This window comes from Equus caballus, chromosome 4 (genome assembly GCF_041296265.1).
Source record: "Equus caballus isolate H_3958 breed thoroughbred chromosome 4, TB-T2T, whole genome shotgun sequence".
In the NCBI taxonomy this organism is placed as follows: Eukaryota; Metazoa; Chordata; class Mammalia; order Perissodactyla; family Equidae; genus Equus; species Equus caballus.
The window spans coordinates 92,833,013-92,854,117 of record NC_091687.1 but is presented as its reverse complement, the minus strand read 5'-3'; the positions used below and the strand labels follow the sequence as shown (position 1 = coordinate 92,854,117).

Sequence of the window (21,105 nt, the reverse complement as noted above, 5' to 3'; positions counted from 1 at the left end):
TCACCAGTTTGCATCCCAGGCACTGACCTATGTACCGCTTGGCAAGCCATGCTGTGGTAGGCATCCGACATATAGAGCGGAGGAAGATGGGCATGGATGTTGCCTCAGGGCCAGTCTTCCTCAGCGAAAAAGAGGAGGATTGGAGGCAGATGTTAGCTCAGGGTTAATCTTCCAAAAAAACAAAAACAACTTTACATGTCTTTTTTAATACCAGTCTATCTATATTGAAAACCATGAATTCCCCTAATTCTAACCCAATTCTGCAAGGTTCATTCTAGTTTTGTACCTTTTCCAAGTTGTAGTCTTTTACAGTGAGAAATCTGACACCATGGTTGGCTACATAATTTGCAGAACTCCATGAAAAATGAAAATGCAAGACCCTTGTCCAAAAAGCAGGGAAAAGGTGCTGTTAAAGGTACTAAAATATAAAGCTTTTTCCTTTTTTCCACAGTCTGTCTCTCAACTAGCCCTACTGTTTTTTATTTGCTATTTAAAGTCATTTTAAGTAAAGAAAAATTAAAATTGAAATCATTAGCATAAATTTTACTATTCATCTTTATATTTTGCAATATCAGTTTTAAATGCAAATATGAGAGCATTTAACTTGTATGCAGAATCACCAACATTACGCAACTCATATTTTGGAGCTCGTACACACATATGTATGTCGTTCTTACCAGAACAGTGGAAACATTACACAGAACTATCTCAATGGTTGTTTTGTTTTTTTTTTCCCTGAGGAAAATCAGCCCTGAGCTAACATTTGCCGCCAATCCTCCTCTTTTTGCTGAGGAAGACTGGCCCTGAGGTAACATCCGTGCCCATCTTCCTCTGCTCTATATGTGGGACGCCTGCCGCAGCATGGCTTGATGAGCGGTGCCATGTCCAGACCTGGGATCTGAACTGACAGACCCCAGCCCACTGAAGTGGAACATGTGAACTTAACTGCTGTACCACTGGGCCAGCCCCTCAATGGTTTTTATTTCACTTCTTGATATGCACACTTCATGATATTCTTCCAATATGCTCTTCCTTTGGCTTACTGATGAGTAAGGATGTACTGAAAGGAAAAGGAACTATGGTTTGCCCTATCTTTTCCTTTCTTCAGTGTTACTTGCAATATAAGTGATTGTCTAATAAACAGAAGTAACACAAGTAAGAGCCCATGTGATTAGGCTAGGCCCACCCCAAGGTCTCCCTACCCTAAGGTCGTCTGATTTGAGACCTTAATTACATCTGTAAAATCCCTTTTACTGTACTATATAACATAACTATGTGACTGCGGTCTTATCATATACACAGGTTCTGCCTATACGCCAGGGAAGGAGATTATCCAAGAGGGAAGCTATTTTGAATTCGGCCTACTACATCTACCTTGGGATAGATAATGGTTTAGCTGGGTAAGCTGTTAGGTTTGTATCATGGCCCCAGTTGGGCCTGGCTCTGAAGAAGAAAATGCACCTAGGCCATACGGATAAAGACCCAGTAAACCTCTTCAGTCCTATCAGGCAATTTGAATTCTTCCACAGAGGCAGCAAATGTCAATTGTGAGATTAAACTACCTGAAGTGCAAGTTTCATGTCAAAGTACAAGGAGGGCAAATGCAAAGTCATGGTGTAAGGCAAGCTGCCAACGCTTGCAAACAAGCTGAAAATGCTTTGCGTGATATGAACAGAGTACGGAGAACCAAGAGTGTGAACACATACAGAAAGAAATGGGCTATTGAGAAAAGTGGGGCTTAAATATGATTCAGATGATGTCAAGAGGCTATTTTAGCTACTTGGGTAACAAATTAATACAAAAAGTAAGTTCTGTTCAAAACAGTCCAAAAATGTATTCCCACAAATATGAGGCATTCAACGGCGGGCATGGCAATGTGTCAGACACTATACTGGGTTGAATCATGTCCCCCAAAAGTCTATGTCTATCCAAAACCACAGAATGTGACCTTATTTGAACACAGAGTCTTTGCAGATATAATTAGTTAAGAGAAGGGCATACCGGATTAGGGCGGGTCATAAATCCAGTGACTGGTATTACAAGAAGGACTTATGAACGCAGAGGCACAGATTGGAGTGATGCAGCCACAAGCCAGGGAGCCCCAAGGATTGCCGGCTACCACCGGAAGCTAGGAAGAGGCAAGGAAGGATTTTCCTGGAGCCATCAGAGTATGGCCCTGCTGACACGTTGATTTTGGATTTCTGGCCTCCAAAACTGTGAGAGAATAAGTTTCTGGTGTTGTAAGCCACCAAGTTTGTAGTATTTGTTACGGCAGCTCTAGGAAAACTAGTACACACACACTAAGGAAGAAATACAAACTAGAATAATCAGAATATTTCTGTTCATAGGAAGACAGCAAGGGTTATGAATTTCTGCTTATCAACAAATATAGGGGAGCCAATATCTTTCTTTAATTTCCAAGATTCTTCCAAACTTGAGGCAGTGGTTTATCTTAGATATAGTTTATCTAACTACGACAGCTAAAGGCCCCTGGGAGGCTGACACACAGGCTGTTTTTGGCCCTGCTTCTTGTCTGAGCTATTAGCATCTCTTGCCTCATGGAGAGTAGTAGTACCACGGCCATTCTACTCCTCTCACCGCTTCTCTAGCCTTCTGCAAGCTGTGTCACTGCAGAAAGCAGATCCTGGGACTAAGGCCTACCACCAAGCCCTGTTCAATTCACACTTAGGAAGGAACTGCTAATCAGGGACATGTGCCTGTTTCTAGTATGGAGGAACACAAATAAGATTGAAAGGAGAGAATATCAATAATTTCTCAATTTCTATTTTAGCCCTCACAGCTAGACCTGAGTAAAAATTTGATCATGGGGGCTGGCCCTGTGGCCAGGTGATTGGATTCACACCCTCCACTTCAGCAGTCCAGGGTTTCGCTGCTTCAGATCCCAGGCACGGACATGGCACCAGTCATTGGTCTATGCTGAGGCGGCATCCCACATAGCACAACCAGAAGCACTCACAACTGGAATATACAACTATGTACTGGGGTGAGGGGTTGGGGAGGGGGAGCTTTGGGGAGAAGAAGAAGGAAAAAAAAGAATTTGATCATGAATTAAGACTGGCATTCTCTACATAATCATCCCTGGCTCCAAAATGGTTGTCTCAGTTCCAGGTTAACAGCGTTGGACAGTCCCTGAAATTTATGATTAGTTGTAGAGTCCTTCATACTTCATAGGACATGGGTAGACACCATGAGCTGTGCCAATTAAGAGACCTGTTTTCAGTTTTCTCACGTGTAAAATCGGAATAAAAATACCTTGCATCTACCCCCCCACCCATCCATCCACCCATCCATTTATTCAACAGATATTATTCAGGAACAATGGATACAGTGACGAACAAACCAGACAAAAATTTCTGCTCTTGTAGAATTTACATTCTACTGCGTAGAAACAGAACAAGCCACCAAGCAAGCAATAAATCAATAAAATATATAATATGTTAGATAAATAAATGCTATGGAGGAAAAGAAAACAGAGAAGGGAAAGAGGGAGTCCGAGAGGAGATGGATTAATTGTAAATAGGGAGGTAAGGAAGGCTTCACTGAGAAGCTGATAAATGAGCAAAGACCTGAAGAAATGAGGCAGAGAATCCGTCACATCCCTCAAGGTAGACCAAGAAGAGCAAGGGCAAAGGCCCTGGGGCACAAATGCAGTGATAATCACAAACTTGTATAACTTTTATTTTTTAAAAATTATTTTGTTTTGGTCACATTGGTTTATAACATTGTGTGAATTTCAGGTGTACATCATTATATTTTGACTTCTGTATAGACTGCCTTGATTTACCACCCAAAGTCCAGTGTCCATCCGTCGCCAGACATATGTGTTCCTTTACCCTTTTTGCCCTCTGCCCACATTCTTCCCCTCTGCTAACCACCAATCTGTTCTCCAAATATCTGGGTGTGTGTTGTTTATCTTTCACAAATGAGTGAAATCATACAGTCTTTGTCTTTCTCTGTCTGACTTATTTCTCTTAGCATAATACTCTCAAGGTCCTTTCATGTTGTCACTAATAGCATGACTTTGTCTTTTTTATGGCTGACTAGTATTCCAGTATATATGTACCACATCTTCTTTATCCAATCATCTGTTGATGGACACTTGGGTTGCTTCCAAGTCTTGGCTAGCGTGAATAATGCTGTGATGAACAAAGGGGTGCATGTATCTTTTCAAATTAGTGTTTTCACATTCTTTGGATAAATACCCAGAAGTAGAATTGCTGGATCATATGATATTCCTATTTTTAATTTTTTGAGAAATCTCCATGCTTTTTTTCATAGAGGCTGCACCAGTTTGCATTCCCACCAGCAGTGTATGAGGGTTCCTTTTTCTCCACATCCTCTCCAACATTTGTTGCTTCTTGTCTTTTTAATAATAGCCATTCTGACAGGTACGAGGTGATATCTCATTGTAGTTTTGAGTTGCATTTCCTTAATAATTAGTGATGTTCAACATCTTTTCATGTGCCTTTTGGCCATCTGTATATCTTCTTTGGAAAAATGTCTATTCATATCCTCTGCCGATTTTTTGGTCGGGTTGTTAGTTTTTTTGTTGTTCAGTTGTATGTGTTCTTTATGCATTTTGGAAATTAACCTCTTATTGGATATATGATCTGCAAATATTTTCTCCCTGTTGGTGGGTTGTCTTTTCATTTCGTTGATGGTTTCCTTTGCATTGCAGAAGCTTTTTAGTGTGATGTAGTCCCATTGGTTTATTTTTAATTTTGTTTCCCTTGCCTAAGGAAATAAAACCACACATCTATGGACAGCTAATCTTTGGCAAAGGAACCAAGAACGTACAATGGAGAAAGGAAAGCGTCTTGAACAAATGGTGTTGGGAAAACTGGACAGCCACATGCAAAAAAAACAAAGTAGACCATTATCTTACACCATACACAAAAATTAATTCAAAATGGATTAAAGACTTGAATGTAAGACCAGAAACCATAAAACTGCTAGAAAACATACGCAGTATGCTCTTTGACTTCAGTCTTAGCAATAGCTTTTGTGTAACTTTTAAACGGTGGTCAAGGACTTCTTCTCGGTCCCCACCAACTCTCCCTAATTTACCTGGAGACTGACCTTTTTGAACCAACAAAAATACTGAAAGACAGCACTACAAAGTTGAAGGTTGAAGAGAAGTTGAGAACTCTGGAGTTGCTGGGGAAACATTTACCCTACTGACAACAAATGAGGAACAACAAACTAGATAAGACTGAAAAAATTAAATGGAATTGAATTCCACTGGGTAGTGCATTAAGAATATTTGTTTTCTAAAGTTGAAAGTCCAATTAAATGAAAATAATTTCAACTCAAAGTTTTCTTGGATTTGGCTTTTCGGTAGGTGTGTGAAATAACTAATTGAGTTGAATCCTTCTTTGTTGTTTTTTAAATGCTTATTAATCTTCTCTGATTGCAAAAGTGAATGTCCTTCTGTAGAAAACTTGAAAGTTGTGTAAGAGAATAACAAAAATAAAATTTGCTTGTTACCACATGGAAAAAATCTGTTAATATTTGTATCTTTCTAGATAGATTTTCCTTCAAAGTTTGGTTGATTTGATAGTGAGAATAGCTGGTTTTAATTTGTATTTTTGGTTACTAGTATGAACAACTTACCACATTGTTTATTGGCCAATTTTCATGTACCAACTTTTCTTTAGGCGTCTTAGATTTTTCTTATTGATTTCAATAAGCTCTTTCGATCAAAAGAAAATTACTAATCTGTTTTTTGTCACATTCATGGCAAATATTTTTTTCCAAGTTTCTTTACTGCCTATTATTTTTGCATTGTTTTTATTCAGAGTTTGCCTTTTTGTAGTCATGCATACTTGTTATTAAAGCAAAAAAAATTGCTTGTTTCCAAAAATATTCGCTGTGGAAGTTTCTTTCAAATTTTACTGAAAATTATTTTCTACAGGAGGCTTTCTCTAATCTGTACCCCTTTTAACTCTATAAGGTACAGTGAAATCCCACAATAATGCAGTAAGTAGGATCCAAAGTTTTAATCCTGTAAAATGCAGTTATTGCAAGGTTAACGAATGTCTAAAGCCTGGGCAGTTGAGCATTATGAGGTCTGCCTGAGAGACTCAAATCCTTCTAGGTCCCAGCAGTAGTTTCCCAGATCTCACTTAAATACTAATGGGGCAGTCTCTCCTGAGACATCCTGGGACTTGCAGAGCAGCAACGGTGATTCCTACATCTCCAGATTGGCTGGTACCCATTTTTCAAGCCCATCCTCAGATAATGAGAGGAGAGACTTACTTGAGACATGAAGACCTGCTCCCTGGCTCTCTCCTTCCCATGATAACTTCCCTTCCTTTTCCACTCCGGGCCTTACCGTCCTCCCCTCCTCGGTTACTCCCCTTTCTCTCACTCCATAAGATAAGGCAAGCTCCCCATGTCACCATAGAGTGGAAAGAGTTAACTTAACACACAGTTGTGGTGTATACCTTAGCCTCTCTCCCCATTATGACAGCTGCAGGTGTAGTGGGTGACTGGTGTGGCTTTATTACCAACAATCCAAAAACAGTGAACAAATTTTTGGATGGATTTATTGCATTTGCTAGAATTGTGAGATTGAGGACCCTGAGGCCAGCAAAGCTCTCGTTACTTGAGATATAATTGTGGAAAATAAAATCAGGAATAACCAGGAAGTTGCTTTTTTTAAAATACAGCATTTCTCCATATCAGCTTACTTATTTACCCCTGTTTGATTAAATTCAAATGACGCAAAAAATGTCATATAGTTCATTAATAGGAACCTAATCTGTTTATCCTAAAACCTAACCTTTTTAATCAAGGAAGGCCCAGGGGGCCGGCTTGGTGGCTCAGCAGTTAAGTGCGCACATTCCACTTTGGTGGCCCGGGGTTCGCAGGTTCGGATCCCAGGTGTGGACATGGCACTGCTTGGCACGCCATGCTGTGGTAGGCGTCCCACATATAAAGTAGAGGAAGATGGGCATGGATGTTAGCTCAGGGCCAGTCTTCCTCAGCAAAAAAGAGGAGGACTGGCAGTAGTTAGCTCAGGGCTAATCTTCCTCAAGAAAAAAAAATCACATGTAAAAATCACTTTAAAAACAAAAAGGCTTTTTTTTCAAGAGGCAGAAACTGAGGCTTATTGGAGTTAAATAACTCACCCTAGGATACTCAGCTAAGACACGCAAACCTAGAGTGACACTGCGTTCAAATCCCTCCCCCTGGTGTGAGAACAGCAGTGTATCCTCCAAACTGAGGTATATTATATTCCCAGCCTCATTTGAGGACTCAGTTTTAGCCTTTGAAAACATAAATAGTGTCAAATTGACCCAAAAGCCAAAAGAAATTAGGAAGGAGTTCAAAGAATTGGAGAATGACAATGGAATGAAATAGCACCAAGAACAGAACGTGGGCTCCTTCACACCACTGTAGATCCTTGTGGATGACTGAAGGAAAGTTTTCACTCCCAGTACACTTAGAAGAAGATGGAACCTACTTCCGAGACATCCGAGAATGTTGTTTTGCTGGTAAGGACAATGCCTTTATCATCTTTGGGAACAAAGTCCTCCCCAGGCTGTAAATGCAGAACAGAAAGCTTAGCGCAATGTGCATTTGAACATTTGGTTCTGTTAAATGGGTTTCAGGATCCTAACACGTGCTATACACCCACTTTTGCATACCATTTTTTCGAGTTCCAGGGTACAAACTTCAAGAATGTGAGTTTAATTAAATCTCTAAATCAATCTACCTTATTACATAAATTCTTATCTTTTAGAAACTGCTAGATTGATTTTAAAATCTACAATTAGCACATTCTAAAAGCCACCATTATCACCATGGGCATTAACTTCATCAACCCAGACTCCATATACACTTGGGGACAAATTTCAATCTTGAAATTACCAAACAAATGTTAGCTCCCCAAAGAGCGGTTTCCTGGGGAAGATACTGGCCAACTTCTATTCTTGCAGCCTCAAGACACCTGGACTTAGGGATAGTGTGCTATCATCACTCTAGCTGATCATGAGGCAAGAGAGCTGAGAATTCGTTTCCCTCCCACCTCTCAGGAGTAGGCAGGAGCAGAGCCCCAGGTAATGTGTGCTGTGTCTTCCATGAGGACTAGATACCTTCCAGCATGCCTACACTGGGTTTTTCTCCAACGTGGCACTCCCAGGGTATGCTTTGGTTAACAAGAGAGTCAGCCCTGAAATATCATTTTGTAAGAGCTCTCCGAGGAAGGAACCCTTGGCATGGAATCAGGACAATGGTGATGTGGCAGTCACAGCTTACCTGGGCTGCCAGAAATCATGATTCTTTAAGATGCAACTGAGAGAAAACAGGCAAGCGGTCAGTCTCCGCAGCCACACATGGACTCGGCCTCCCATCCAGACCAGTGGCTGTCTGCCCCATCGTCTCCTCCTGACAACCTGGAGTTCAAGTCATGAAGTGAGAGACCTCCTGCTTCAGCCCGCCCAGCCCCAAGTCCTGGCACAGCTGCTATTTTCCAGCATCTGATTGGGAACTAGAGATTGGGACAGAGAGGACCTCAAACCTGTAATCCCTGTGGCCAGTGAATAAGATAGATATCCAGATAGTCCAATTCCAGATGCTTGAGGGTCTTCTGACAGGATTTCCTCACTAGAGGACTCTCAAAAAAGGTGGACCATACTTGCAGAGAATGCAACAATGAGATGTCAGTACTTGGGAAAGAAAGCGCCACATCATACTCTTTCCCCCTGCTTTTTGACTTACACCCCTGCTTTTTGACGTAAACCTGGCCAGTCCATTTATAGCAAAGTTGGTTAAGATACATGATCCAGGCATGCAAGATCACCAGGGTGTTCAGCAAGTCAATGGTATTTCTTAAATATCGAGGGCAAGTTATTTCTTCAACTCTCCTGGTGTTCTAGATGTCTCTTCTGTTTAGCATATTTGAGCACTGATTTAGTATTTGTTGATATGTGTTATTCCCTTCCTGGGTTGTAGGCTTTCTGAGGGCAGGAATTGTGTCTAGCTTTCAAAGGGCAAGCATTCTTAAGCTTTGGGAGCAGATGGTCCTCTTTCTGCACTCCCATGTCTCCAAGCCTGTGCACCCCAAGTGATGACGAGTTTATCCAGACTCAACCACTGCATACAGTGGGGTCTATTTGTCCCACCAGATGCATGCACTTCCCAAGTACCTGTAACTAGTGTTTTTTAGTGAGTTGGGCATAATACAGATCCAGTGAATCTCAATCCTCTCTTAATTGACTTTCTCCCTGTTTTTTATAACATTTTTAAACTCACCTTTTACCAGATTGAACTAAAAGGAAATTCACATGTGATAACAAAAAATACTCCCGCCACTTTCCAAAATACCCCCTGGCTGACAACCTCTGGGCTACAGCCATTGAGACCATAATGGTCTGAAAGCTGGGCCTTCATGATCATTCCCTGACTCCACCCTTAGCCTGTGAGTTCCAGTGGAGCCACTAGGTGGCTCAGTGGAGCCATGCCAGTAGGGGAAAACCACATTGAGATGAATGGGGCAGCAGCACTATCACCACGTACCGATACAGGTGTAGCATGTGGATTTGTGTCCAGGGACGTTATAAAGGTAGTGATGAAAAGGGCTGGGAGAAATGATGTGAGTACTTAAAGGGAAGGCTGGAAGAATTCTGGGTGCTGACCAAGTCCGAATACTTCCCCCTGTCTTGAAGTACAGCCCTCCCACCAAATGAGCCATATATGCCTTGCTCACAGTGAAGAGGTCCTCCCTCTTCACAACCTTCTCTTGGATCTTCTCTCGAATGGCTTCCCCCAAATCATTCTCATTCTTGTAAAGATAGGCACAGTCCATGGATGGTATCCTTCATCAATGGCCACCTTCACAGCCTCTTTGACTTTGCCTGGGGCAGACTGAAAGGAAAGAGAAAAGACCGTCATATACTGTTATCCCCAGACCGCCTTCAGTGGGCTTTCCTACATAACCCAGCTTCGCCCAACCAAGGCTTCTCTAGGGTCCCATTTTCCTGGGGACACCTGGGAGGAAAACACACCTAGGAAAACTCCTCAAAAGAGAAGGAAGCAAAACGAATTAACTTTATGAATATGGCCTCAGGTCTTATGCCAGCTGAAAGCCCATTCCCTCTGATTCAGGTTAGCCCTCCAGACCTGAAATGTCTCCAGGTGTGTGGGAGAGACAACTGGCCTCTACTGCAACCCTTTCTAAAGACCAGGCTGACAACTGGATTCTGAAATAACCCAGAGGAATTTTCAGACAAGTTCCCAAAATGGCCATTATGGCATAAATCCAGGCTCACTACCTCCTAGGTATGTGGTCTGAGCAGATTACTTAATTTCTCTAAACCTTGTCTGCAAAATGGGAATAACAATAGAAGCTGCCTCCTGAGGTTGTGGTGTTGACTAAGCGCACTGTGAGTGTAAAGTTTTGGCCCAGCACCCAGCACACAATAAGCGTCAGCAGGTGCAAGCCATTATATAATTATTGTTTCAGAAAAAGGAGAAATAGAAAACCTTGTAAGAATGGGGTTTCTTTCCCCCACCAAAGGCGCAAAGAAAAAAAAGGAAAAGAAAAGCATTAGAAATACCACATTCTGTCTAACCTACTTTAGCCAAACAATGGGAAAAAAACAACGAATATTAATCTTTCATTAATTAATATTAATAAAATCTTTTTTTAAAAGGATTTTAAAAATCTTTTTAAAAGCTCTTCCATTGTAAAATAGCAAACATGTTCAGAAGCATCTCTTGCTGCCCTTGCTACTGCACAAAATTGGGTTTCTCTGCCCTGTGTGCATCAACAAGCCAATTAATGATGGCATCAGCCTTCGAGGGAGATGTCAGCTTTATTTTGCAAGATCAATCTGCAGGGAGACAGGGGGCGTGTGCCCTTAGATCTGTCTCCCTGATTCAGGATTTGAGATGTAGGGGAGGAAGAAATTTCCTCTACCCACTCTAGGTCCTTCTGCTGGCCAGGCTACAAATTGAGTTCACGTGAGACAGAATAACAGGAGAAAATTAAACAGAGTTTTATAACATGTATACGTGGGAGAGACTCAGGCAAACTGAGTAACTCACAAAAATGGCAGAAGCTCTCACCTTAAATACTATCCTCAGCTAAAGACAAAGGAGGATGTTTGGGGCCGGGTGGGGAAGCGGGGGAGTCAGTTATGGGAGATTACCACACAAGTACAGTAAACAAGAGTTTGGTTATTATGCAGACTTGAGTCCTTGCCTTCCACATTGATAAGAATTTCTAGAGATAAGGTCATGCCCCCTTCATCTTGGTACAGAGAGGGAGACAACTTTACAGATGGAGATTTCCTTTACAAATGTAAATGTCTCTTAACAAAGGGTAAGCAAATTCTACTTTTCAGAGTTTCTCTCATGTCTCCAGTTTTTTAAAAGTAATTAGCCCAAAATAATCCTCATGCCAAAGAGAATACCTTGGGGTATCCAATTCCAGTCCCCCACAGAGGCAAAATTTAAGAGATTAGCGAGAACAGGCTGGCACACAGAAACATCGATGGGACAGGCTTTGATTGGTGGGCTTTAAGCATTTATGACAGGGTGGGGGAGGAATTTTAACACTAGATCTTCCTGAATGAGGGACCCCTCACTTCTGATAAGAGTCCAACTTTCAAATTGGGTTATGTCCCGGTCCTTGGGTTCTGTGGGAAGGAGGATCTTTGGTTCCAAGGTCGTTTCAGATCATGATTTCTTCTTTTGTGAGTGTCCTGGCTACATGACTTTGCAGTCTTTCTGAAAGGCATTTATTAATCACTTTGATGATAAGAGATCAGATCTGTTCCAACTGGTCCTGGAGGCTACTATACCCTCCTTTACCTTCACTGGTAAAAGTAAATAATCCCTTAAAATTAGGTCATCTCTGCATCTTGAAAATGGCTCCCTTCATAATCTTTACTTCTGAAAAGAATTTTCTGGTAAGTTTATATGGGGTGAGCTGATTCACTGGAGATCCAGAAGCGATTATTTGTCACATCTGTATCAAGGTCAGTACTCTGATTTGGGGCAAAATAGCCCTGTTCAAGTAAGAAAAGCTGGGATTGAATCCAGATAGAATTGATCTGCTTACTCAAACTGGCCAAGAATGCTTCTTGAGAATGACCCAGTCCTGGGATGAAGAAGAATCCTACTCTCTAACCCTGGAGAGGAGATGGGAAAGACAAACGACAAGAGATTTTGACATTGAGGTATATGGGGTAACTATTCAAGTTCAAAACAGATTTGGCTTGAACTAGAAAGCCTGACTTATGGCCTATCAAACATACATTAAGTCGACAGTGCAGAGTTTATATGAGCTGTTTCAAACCTTAAGACTAGGTGTCTTAGGGGTACCGGGACCTACTCTAGGTAAGAGGAACCTAGAGGGAACTCCTAGGACCGAGGAACCTAGGGGGAATTTTTGAGGCCAGGGGAGCCTAGAGGGAACTTTGGAATGAATGGGGAAGGCTGACCTTTTTAATTTGGTTTTAAATTGTAAAGAATTGCATTTATATAAAGTCTGAACAAACTGCTTGATAGAGAAATGAGAGACTGATGTGTTCAGCTCCAAAGAAAAGGGACATTTCTCCTCCTGTCTGAAAGGCGTTCTCAGGCTACTGAGGACCTTAGCTGGAATGTTGGAGGGTCAAACCCTCACAACGCATAGCGGTCCCATAGGGAACTCCACTATTGTTCACGTTAATAAATTAAAGGCTCAGCTGGGAAAGTTCATATGAGGGTTGGTCTCCAGAGCTCTGAGCCCCCATGGCGATTTTAGGCTGCTTGTGGGAGAAACCGAGGCACATAAGAGAGTGTTTACAACCTTTCTTTAGGGAGTAACACTCACAAGCAGCACATTTCTGACCCACTACACTGTCCCTAGGAATTGTTCCGACTTTATAGCAAAACAAAACTAAAAGAAAAGTGGGAAATTGAGCTTCTAAAAGCCGACCAGTTCCTGAATGGGCAGCCTCACCCCCAAACTCCAGCCAGCTTCATGCTGTGACTTGCTAGTGCTTAACAAAATAAAGATAGCTGTTAATGGCTGGCAAGATAACCCGGGATAGTTTGAAATTACAATGGCCACTGTGGGGCTCCTTTTTAAGAGGCAGGTAACAAAGACATTTTTAAAAAGTCAAGCTTGCCAACTTCCAGCACAATTGCTCAGAAACTAGAGGGTCTGGGAGCTGTAAATATTTACAAAGAACAGCAAAGAAATATTTTACCCAGCTTGTTTCATATCCTGAGGGCTTCGCTTAATAATCGTCAGGTTAGAGGCCCTGAAATATGGTCAGAGAAAATGCGCTGCACCCCGTTTTGCAATCAGAGATAGTAAGAGAAAAATGTGGGTCGCACTCCATTCATGGCTAAGGGTCCTACCAAGCTGCTGCCAGCCTCAGGGGAATTACATTGGCCATTAGAAGGAACGTTCTGATTGGATAAGATCATTTTAAAAGTGCAGTTAAAAGGCAAAAGCTTCAACAGTGTGAAATAATCCTATTGAAAGTTTCGTTGCAAAAAGCCAATAGATAATTGTTATAAATAGTAATTAAAGGAATATATTAGTCCATGACTTTACAGAAACCCCCATAATCTACAAGTAAAAGAGACTGAGAGATTTTCTGGGAAATTGCTACACTAAAGATTTCTGGAATTGGGGCCAGCCCAGTGGCGCAGCAGTTAAGTTCACATGTTCCGCTTCTCAGCGGCCCAGGGTTCTCGGGTTTGGATCCCGGGTGCGGACATGGCACTGCTTGGCAAAAAGCCATGCTGTGGTAGGTGTCCCACATATAAAATAGAGGAAAGTGGGCATGGATGTTAGCTCAGGGCCAGTCTTCCTCAGCAAAAAAAGGGAGATTGGCAGTAGTTAGCTCAGGGCTAATCCTCCTCCTCAAAAAAAAAGATTGCTGGAACTATTCAATACCACCAGGTAGTTACTGTTTGTCCTGGCTGAAACCAACAAGATGTCTGAAAGGATTTAAGCAACTTAGGATCAGAAATTTGGCCAAAGTGGGAGCTGATATTCAGAATCCGATAGGAATTTTCTTTCCAGGACTTCTTCCCTAAATTAAATGAAAACTAAGCACTCCAGGGGTGAAAAAAACAGCAAATTAGGGTGATGGGGTTGGACAAATCAACTTACAAACCCCTGTGAGACTGGAAAAGCAGTTCTAGAGGCAGTTCAGATTCCACCCAGTTCCTTTATCTGGAAAAGAATTATGGCCTCACCTCTGTGGGAACTGTTGTCTAGCTTGTCACCAATTCCTAAAGCTGAAGAAAAAAAAAGGAAAAAGGCCAGAAAAATGGGCCACAAGACCAGCCTCATCCAAAATCTAGCATCTTTAGTGTCTTCTCCACAAATAATAGTAAAAAGGCTTAAAACAAAAATTTGGATTCATAACTAGGGAGGCTTGTACCTGATTCATGGCAGTAATTTTAAAACAATAACTGTGCAGTCTCTGTGTATGTGTGTCTATATGTATGTTGGATGTTATATGTGTGTAATATTTTTACCTCCAGATGGTATAGCCAAAAATTAAGAGCTCTGTTTAACTGGCTTAAAGTAAGTGCTTACCTAAATTATTTCTAAATGGAAAAGAAATTAACCCAAATGCCTTTAAGTTAACATGATATAAAATTAATCTTTGGTAACTGAAAGCTTATTTAAGATTGTCGGTTTGATTGAAATAAGCATGTCCTCAAAATTGTCAGTATTTGGTTATGATACAAACACGTCTGGGTTTATTGGTCAAATAAGCTGATGTTATCTCTATTACAAAACTGGTTAGCAAAAATAATAACTTAAAATGATGGCTAATTTTGTCTGATGTCTCATGAAGATTTATAGGCAATCTAAATAATTATTGGGAATGAGTAAACTAAATAAAAGTGAAAAAGATAAAAGTGTTGGGTAAACTTCTTAAAATAATTGTCTTATGCCATGTATACTTAAAATAACTTCCAAAATCCTTCTGGTAACTTGAGACTTTAAAGTGTTGCTAGGTAAAACTGAATGATAAAAAACTCACTGAATATCTGGGTCATTTTTCAAATAAGATAAAATACTGAAACATTATCATTAGACATATTTAGATTTGTCTACTTTTGACTTCTTCTTACAAAGAAACTAAAAGGTATTTGGGTCTATTAGTAAACACGTCTTGTATTTTATTAAGATTGTACCATGAAGTATCGTGTTTCTAGAAATTATAAAAAGTATTTATAAATTTTCCAAGCCACAGTATGCTAACGTAAAAGACAGTTTATAATTACTTAGTTTTTACTAGGGTCTGTAATGGTTAAAAATACTAATTAATATATGTAATTAAAGCTACTGAAATTTAATAAGAAAAATAAAACAGCTCTGTATACAAGGAAATTAAAATGTACATTTTCAGTAAAGAAGGTATAAAGAATGGAAGTATTTTTGTTTGTTGGATTAAGAAAGCTAAACTTGTCCTAAAGTAGTAGAAGGGAAGAAAGAAAGCATGAGACAAATTCTGAATGTAAAAAAGTTGTTGAAGGTTGTGAAGGAGAAATTCTGAAGGGAGTTTTATGCCTGGTCAAGTGGGCCAAGATTAAAGTAAATCCAATTAAGTAAATGAGTTTTAATGTTAAAAAAAAATTAGCTGGTACAAAAAATTAAAATTTGATTTTCTCTCCCTCAAAAGGATAATTTTCTTGAACTTTTGGTCTGCTCTTGATAAGGAGGTTATAAAAGGTTTTTCTTTAACTTTACCTAAAAGACAGAAAATCTGTTTTGTTAAAATAATTTCCTACTTCAGAAAGACTGAGGTCTTTCTATTAAGATTTTTTGACTGTTTTAACTGTTTACCCTTGACTGTTTTGTTGTCACTTGATTGAATGGAGTGAACGTTGTTTCCTGTTTGACTAAGTGTTTTGAAACCTTTTGATATTTTTGACAGGCTCCCCTCCACTCTCCCCAACCAAAATACTCAAATCCTGCATAAAGGCTTTCTTTTGACCTGGAAGAAGGAAGAGAATTTTTCTGAGGATTTTCAGAGGGCCCCTGAGACTTCTCAGAGAAATTTGTCCTCTCTTCCTATAAAGGGGGAGACACTAATTAGGCTTGTTTGGTATGCTAAATTGCATGGGAAGCATTGTTAAGTAAATGATGATAAACCTTCTTAGGTTATATTGTGTAGGTAAATATTATTCACTATTTTAAGCTTGTTACCTTGCTTCCAACAACACAAGGGGAATAAACCACGACTGCACTCTATTATTTAATTGGTTTATAGATGGGTCTTACTTAAACTATAAGCAAGGATGTTATCAAGCTGGATATGCTATCCAGCCTCAAGAATGCCTGCTACTTTCTATTAACTCTGCTAACCCACTAAAAGTTTTCATTCTATAGGCTCAAGAAATCATCACGGAAGAGAAGAAATAAAGGTGGTAACAAAAGGGGGAAAACAATACTTTTGGAAACTTTCTTCCACTGCGGCTCATAAAGCCTGTACTCATTGTACCATATGCCAAAAATATAATCTAGGGAAACTATCTCAAGAGTCACAAGGCCACTTTCCCCTTCCTAAGGAACCCTTTGAAGTATGACAATTTGACTTTGTCCCAATGCCACCATCTCAAGGACAAAAATCTTGTAATGATCTGTGTATTCTCATGTTGGGTTGAGGCCTTTCTTTAGAAGAGTAATGGCTTTAGGTAAACTATTATTGAAAAGGATAATTCTTGTTTGAGGAATTCCTATTGAGTTACATGGTGACCAGGGAACTCATTTCACCAGACAAATAATTAAATCTATTTGTAACATTTGGCCAATAATGCAGCATTTCCACTGTACTTATTATCCCTGATCCCCAGGATTTGTGGAAAGAACTAACAGCATACTCGAAACTTAGTTGGCAAAGCTTTCAGAAGCATTTAATCTCTCATGGCCAAAAGCTCTTCAATCTTAGATCTCCACCCTTTGGTAAGCATTGACTGTCTCCTTTCGAGATAATAACTGAATGGCCTATGCAATTAGATGAGGAAATATACAAACCAACTTTGCTTGAGGGAGATATTACATTGTTATCACTGTCCCATCAAGATGCTTAAATGAAATGTTTGTAGCTGATTCTTTCCACAGAGCTCCCAGACCTTAAGGATCACGGACTATAACCTGGAGAATTTATTTATTAAAAGAGTCATCAAATGAAAGACTTTTTGCAGCCTGTTGGAAAAGACCATACCAGGGTGAGAAGAGGATGGCATCTGTGTAGACAGCTGTCCAAAGACTCCAGACCAGGCCTGTATTCCCAACAGTGTGTCTCCTCATTTAAACCTTTGTTATGCTTAAACTGTATACCTATTTTATAATTGTTCCACTTAAGGTATCAAAATGCTATCATACTTAAAGAAAGTGACTGATTTGGAACAGACTGGTCTTGAAGGCCAGGCATTATCAGGTGGGTCATAATGGGAATCAATGGTTATGTAGAACAAATCTCTGGCCTTGGCTACTGCCTGGATGGCTAAACACTGCACCCTGAGTTTCCCTTGGATGCGGGGAAGGATTCAGACTGAGCTAGCATCTGTTGCCAACCTCCCTCTCTTTAAGGCCAGATGAGCTCATTCACTGTTCCACTCATATGACCACTGAGAAACTAGCCTTATTTGTTCCTCCTTTGGGGCTAGAGGATGTCATATCACGTACAGAAGCCCTTAACAGTAGTCAAGCAGGAATAGCCTTGTTAGATACTGAAATGTCTTTAATGAGAAAGGCTGTCCTTCAAAATAGAATGGCCTTAGATATTCTTACAGCATCCCAAGGTGGTACATATAAATCATTCAAACTGAATGCTGTGTTTTTATACCTGAGGAATCTTCCAATGCGTCATCTCTGCTAAAGCACACACACAAAGAAGTAGATGAATGCCTTAAGCCACCTTATACCTGGTCTTGATTTGCTTAGTTGGCTCCCTTCTGGTATTGGCTTCCATTTGTGACCTGGATTGCAATTCCTATTTCTATTACTCCTTGGAATTCTTGTACTGGTTGTAATATTCAAACTAATTACTGTTTTCACAGTGTTGTATGACTGGCATGTAAGCTAGAGTAATGATTGCTCAGCAACTTGAGATGGTTGATGGATCCTACAACCCTGGACGAATCCCCTTTTATTAAGGCTATGCCTAAGAATTCATTTTTAAGCTAATAATTTCAAGTATTGGATAACCTGTTCTATGCCTGTCATAGAGAATGTAACTATAAGAAGTCATGTAAAAGCACATGTGCAATGTTTTTGCAATAATCTAAAAGTAATTGACAAGTTACATAGCCTATGAAACACTTCCCCTGCTAATATAGACCTCTATGCTTGTCCACTATATCTGACTATTTCTCTCCAACATGGATAACTGGGCAAATCAGTGAAATAAAAGCCTAGCACCGAGAAACATGATGGACCCAGGGCAGGCAGCAACCACCCTGGCACCAAGGGACAATATTTTGATCAGCAATGCTTTCTATTGAAAGATTATTGATCCAAAGGGGATGACAAGAGATTTTCACATTGAGGTATATAGAGTAGCTATTTGAGTTCAAAACTGATTCAGCTTGAACTAGAAAGCCTGACGTATGACCTATCAAACATGCATTGTTCATCTGCTTATCCACTAAAATGAGGGATCTCTCATGAGATAAAAATTGCATACTTCCCCTCCTACACCCTATTGGTAATGCCCTATTGGTAACGCCTGGATTAGTCCCTTTCCTGGCATCATGGTCACGTTCACTTCCTAATTTGCAACTAAATACCTCTTTGAAAATGTATCCTGGGTGTGTTTAATATATCTTCTTCGTTCTAAAAAGATACAAGATTGTACTGAGACCCATGCTTCTCTGGAACACCTTCTAAGTCCTTCCCGGGTTATAATCCTCACTTTGGCTCATAATAAACTCACCTCAATTTTGATTTATAAGTTGGTTATGGATTATTTGCATTGACACAAGGTTCATAGAAGAACAGAGCCAGCGGAGAAAGAATCAACAGAGGGACAACACAAGAAGAAATGCAAAGACTACTCCTGGTAACTAGTTAGGATGGCACTGTCATTGATGAAAATGAGAAGGAAGGCAGTTAGTAAGTGATGGGAAAACATTATCCTAAAGAGGCTCAGGAATCTGCTTTCCTGTGCACTGGGAGGTGCCTTTCTGGGTTTTGCCAGCTGACTTTAGCACACTTTAGGAACCTGAGCTCCTGACTCCCACCCTGGCTGGGTCCATCTTCCTTGTGGTCTTAGCACTTCTCAGACTCCTATGTGCACCAGGATCACCTGGGGATCCTATTGGAGTGCAGATTCTAACTCAGTAGCCTGGGGCCTGAGATTCCTTGTTTCTAAGAGGCTCCCTCCAGGCAACACTGATGCTGCCAGGGCGGGTTCCTTGCTGAGGTCTGAGGACTGCCAGGGCCTTCTAAGCCCTGGCATCCCCCTATCTCAGCCACCCAGGCAGTGGCAAACCCATAGCCCCTTTAAGTGTCCTAGAGCCAGGGAGAATTTAGAGGGAAAGGTGGCCAAGAGAGAAATTGCCCTGAAAAAACTTGATAATTGTTGAAGTGAAGTAAAGCTCTCACGATTACTGGAGAAAGCCAGACTTGCAGCCTGAATCAGCCCTAAGAAAGGAAAACAACCTCAGTGCTGGCTCCAAGGCCAAACTCTCACCTCCCCAGACCCCTGCCTCAGGGCCCTCCCTCCCGACAGAGGATGGAAGACATCCAAAGCCCCTGGAAGGATGCATGTTCCAGATATTTGGATATTTACCTGCCAGGTACCCAGGCCCATGATGGGCATCTTGGCCTTGGTGTTGAGGTCCACGAAGCTGGCCATGGCGAGTGCAGAGATGGTTCTGAGCCAGCAGGCAGATGCCTTTGTACCCTGGTTAAGGGCAGAGCCCTGGTCCTGGTGCAGAGGGAGGAGCTGAAGCCTGGGGGCCAGCAGTCATTTCTTGTCCTGGCATGAACTAAAAGTCCTTATAGCCTTTTGTAAGACTGAGAGATGTTAATGAACTTCAAACACAACAACCTCATGTAAAGTTCTCCCAGATACAAAATGCATGAATTAATTTTATCAATTTTGTTCTCTTTTGCTAGTTTAATAAACAGAAAATAAAAGTGTCCATTATTTTAATTTGTTCCTATCTAATTGCTGTGTAGTTGTACATTTTTCCCCCAGAGCATAGACATTACCTGTTCACCACCTGGATAGGATCTTTAGATGCTAATATTCTCCATACGTTTATTTAGGATTTGGGGCTTTGACCAATAATTGTGTTTTTAATGAACTTTTAAAATTCTTGCGACTTCCTTAAAAAAAAACTTCGTGATTATAAAATCATACATAAGAAAAATTGGAAAGTGTAGAAGATTACAAATAAGGAAATATTAATCACCTATATTCTTACCACTCAAGATACCACTAAGAAAGCACTGTTCTCCTGCAGCCTTTCTTCTGTGCGTATATATTTTTAATACATTGCATATGGTTAAATATCACAAAATAAGCTTAATACCACAAAATATAATTTTCTTTACATTTATAAAAACTTTTTTTAAAATTTTCTCTACATCAAACATCATTTTTAGTGGTTGTAAAAGATTCTGTCTTCTGGATATGTTATAATTTATTCTATCTTTTCCCCTATTCTTAGATGTTTAGGTTGTTTCCAGTTTGTTTCTGTTATAAATAAATGATATTTCAAAGAACATCACTATGAGTAAAGCCACGGGTACATTTTGATTAATTTTAGGCTGGTTCTCCAGAAGTGAGATTATGTGGTCAAAAGAAATTTATCTTAGTTTATCATGTGAGATGTGGTTCAAATTGAGTTTTTCCCCGATATCATTTATAGAATAACACATGCCCCTGTTTGAGATGTTTCAGTAATCATTTATAAAGCATTTACAATTTTCACTTTTTAATGTTATATAAGTTATATGTGAATGCTCTCTGTAAAAAATAAAAAGAAAAATCAGTAGAGAACACAGAAAAGGTTGTGTAAGAAAATAAAAACTATCCACATTCCCACATTTAGAGATGATTATTATTAACATTTGGGGGCATATCTGGGGATGCTCGCTTA

General features: G+C 40.3%; 1 long non-coding RNA gene and 1 pseudogene across 1 annotated transcript in view; one reads left to right on the top strand and one right to left on the bottom strand.

The window, feature by feature from the left end:
• Window positions 1-5,521, top strand: part of LOC102150076 (uncharacterized) — a 67,267-nt gene extending 61,746 nt beyond the window's left edge. The window contains exon 3 of the long non-coding RNA XR_011438240.1: window positions 4,761-5,521. This is a non-coding gene — a long non-coding RNA (uncharacterized lncRNA). The remainder of the gene's footprint in view (window positions 1-4,760) is intronic.
• A 3,018-nt stretch (window positions 5,522-8,539) lies between these two features.
• Window positions 8,540-19,853, bottom strand: LOC138923699 (aldo-keto reductase family 1 member B10-like; annotated as a pseudogene).
• Window positions 19,854-21,105: the final 1,252 nt, after the last annotated feature.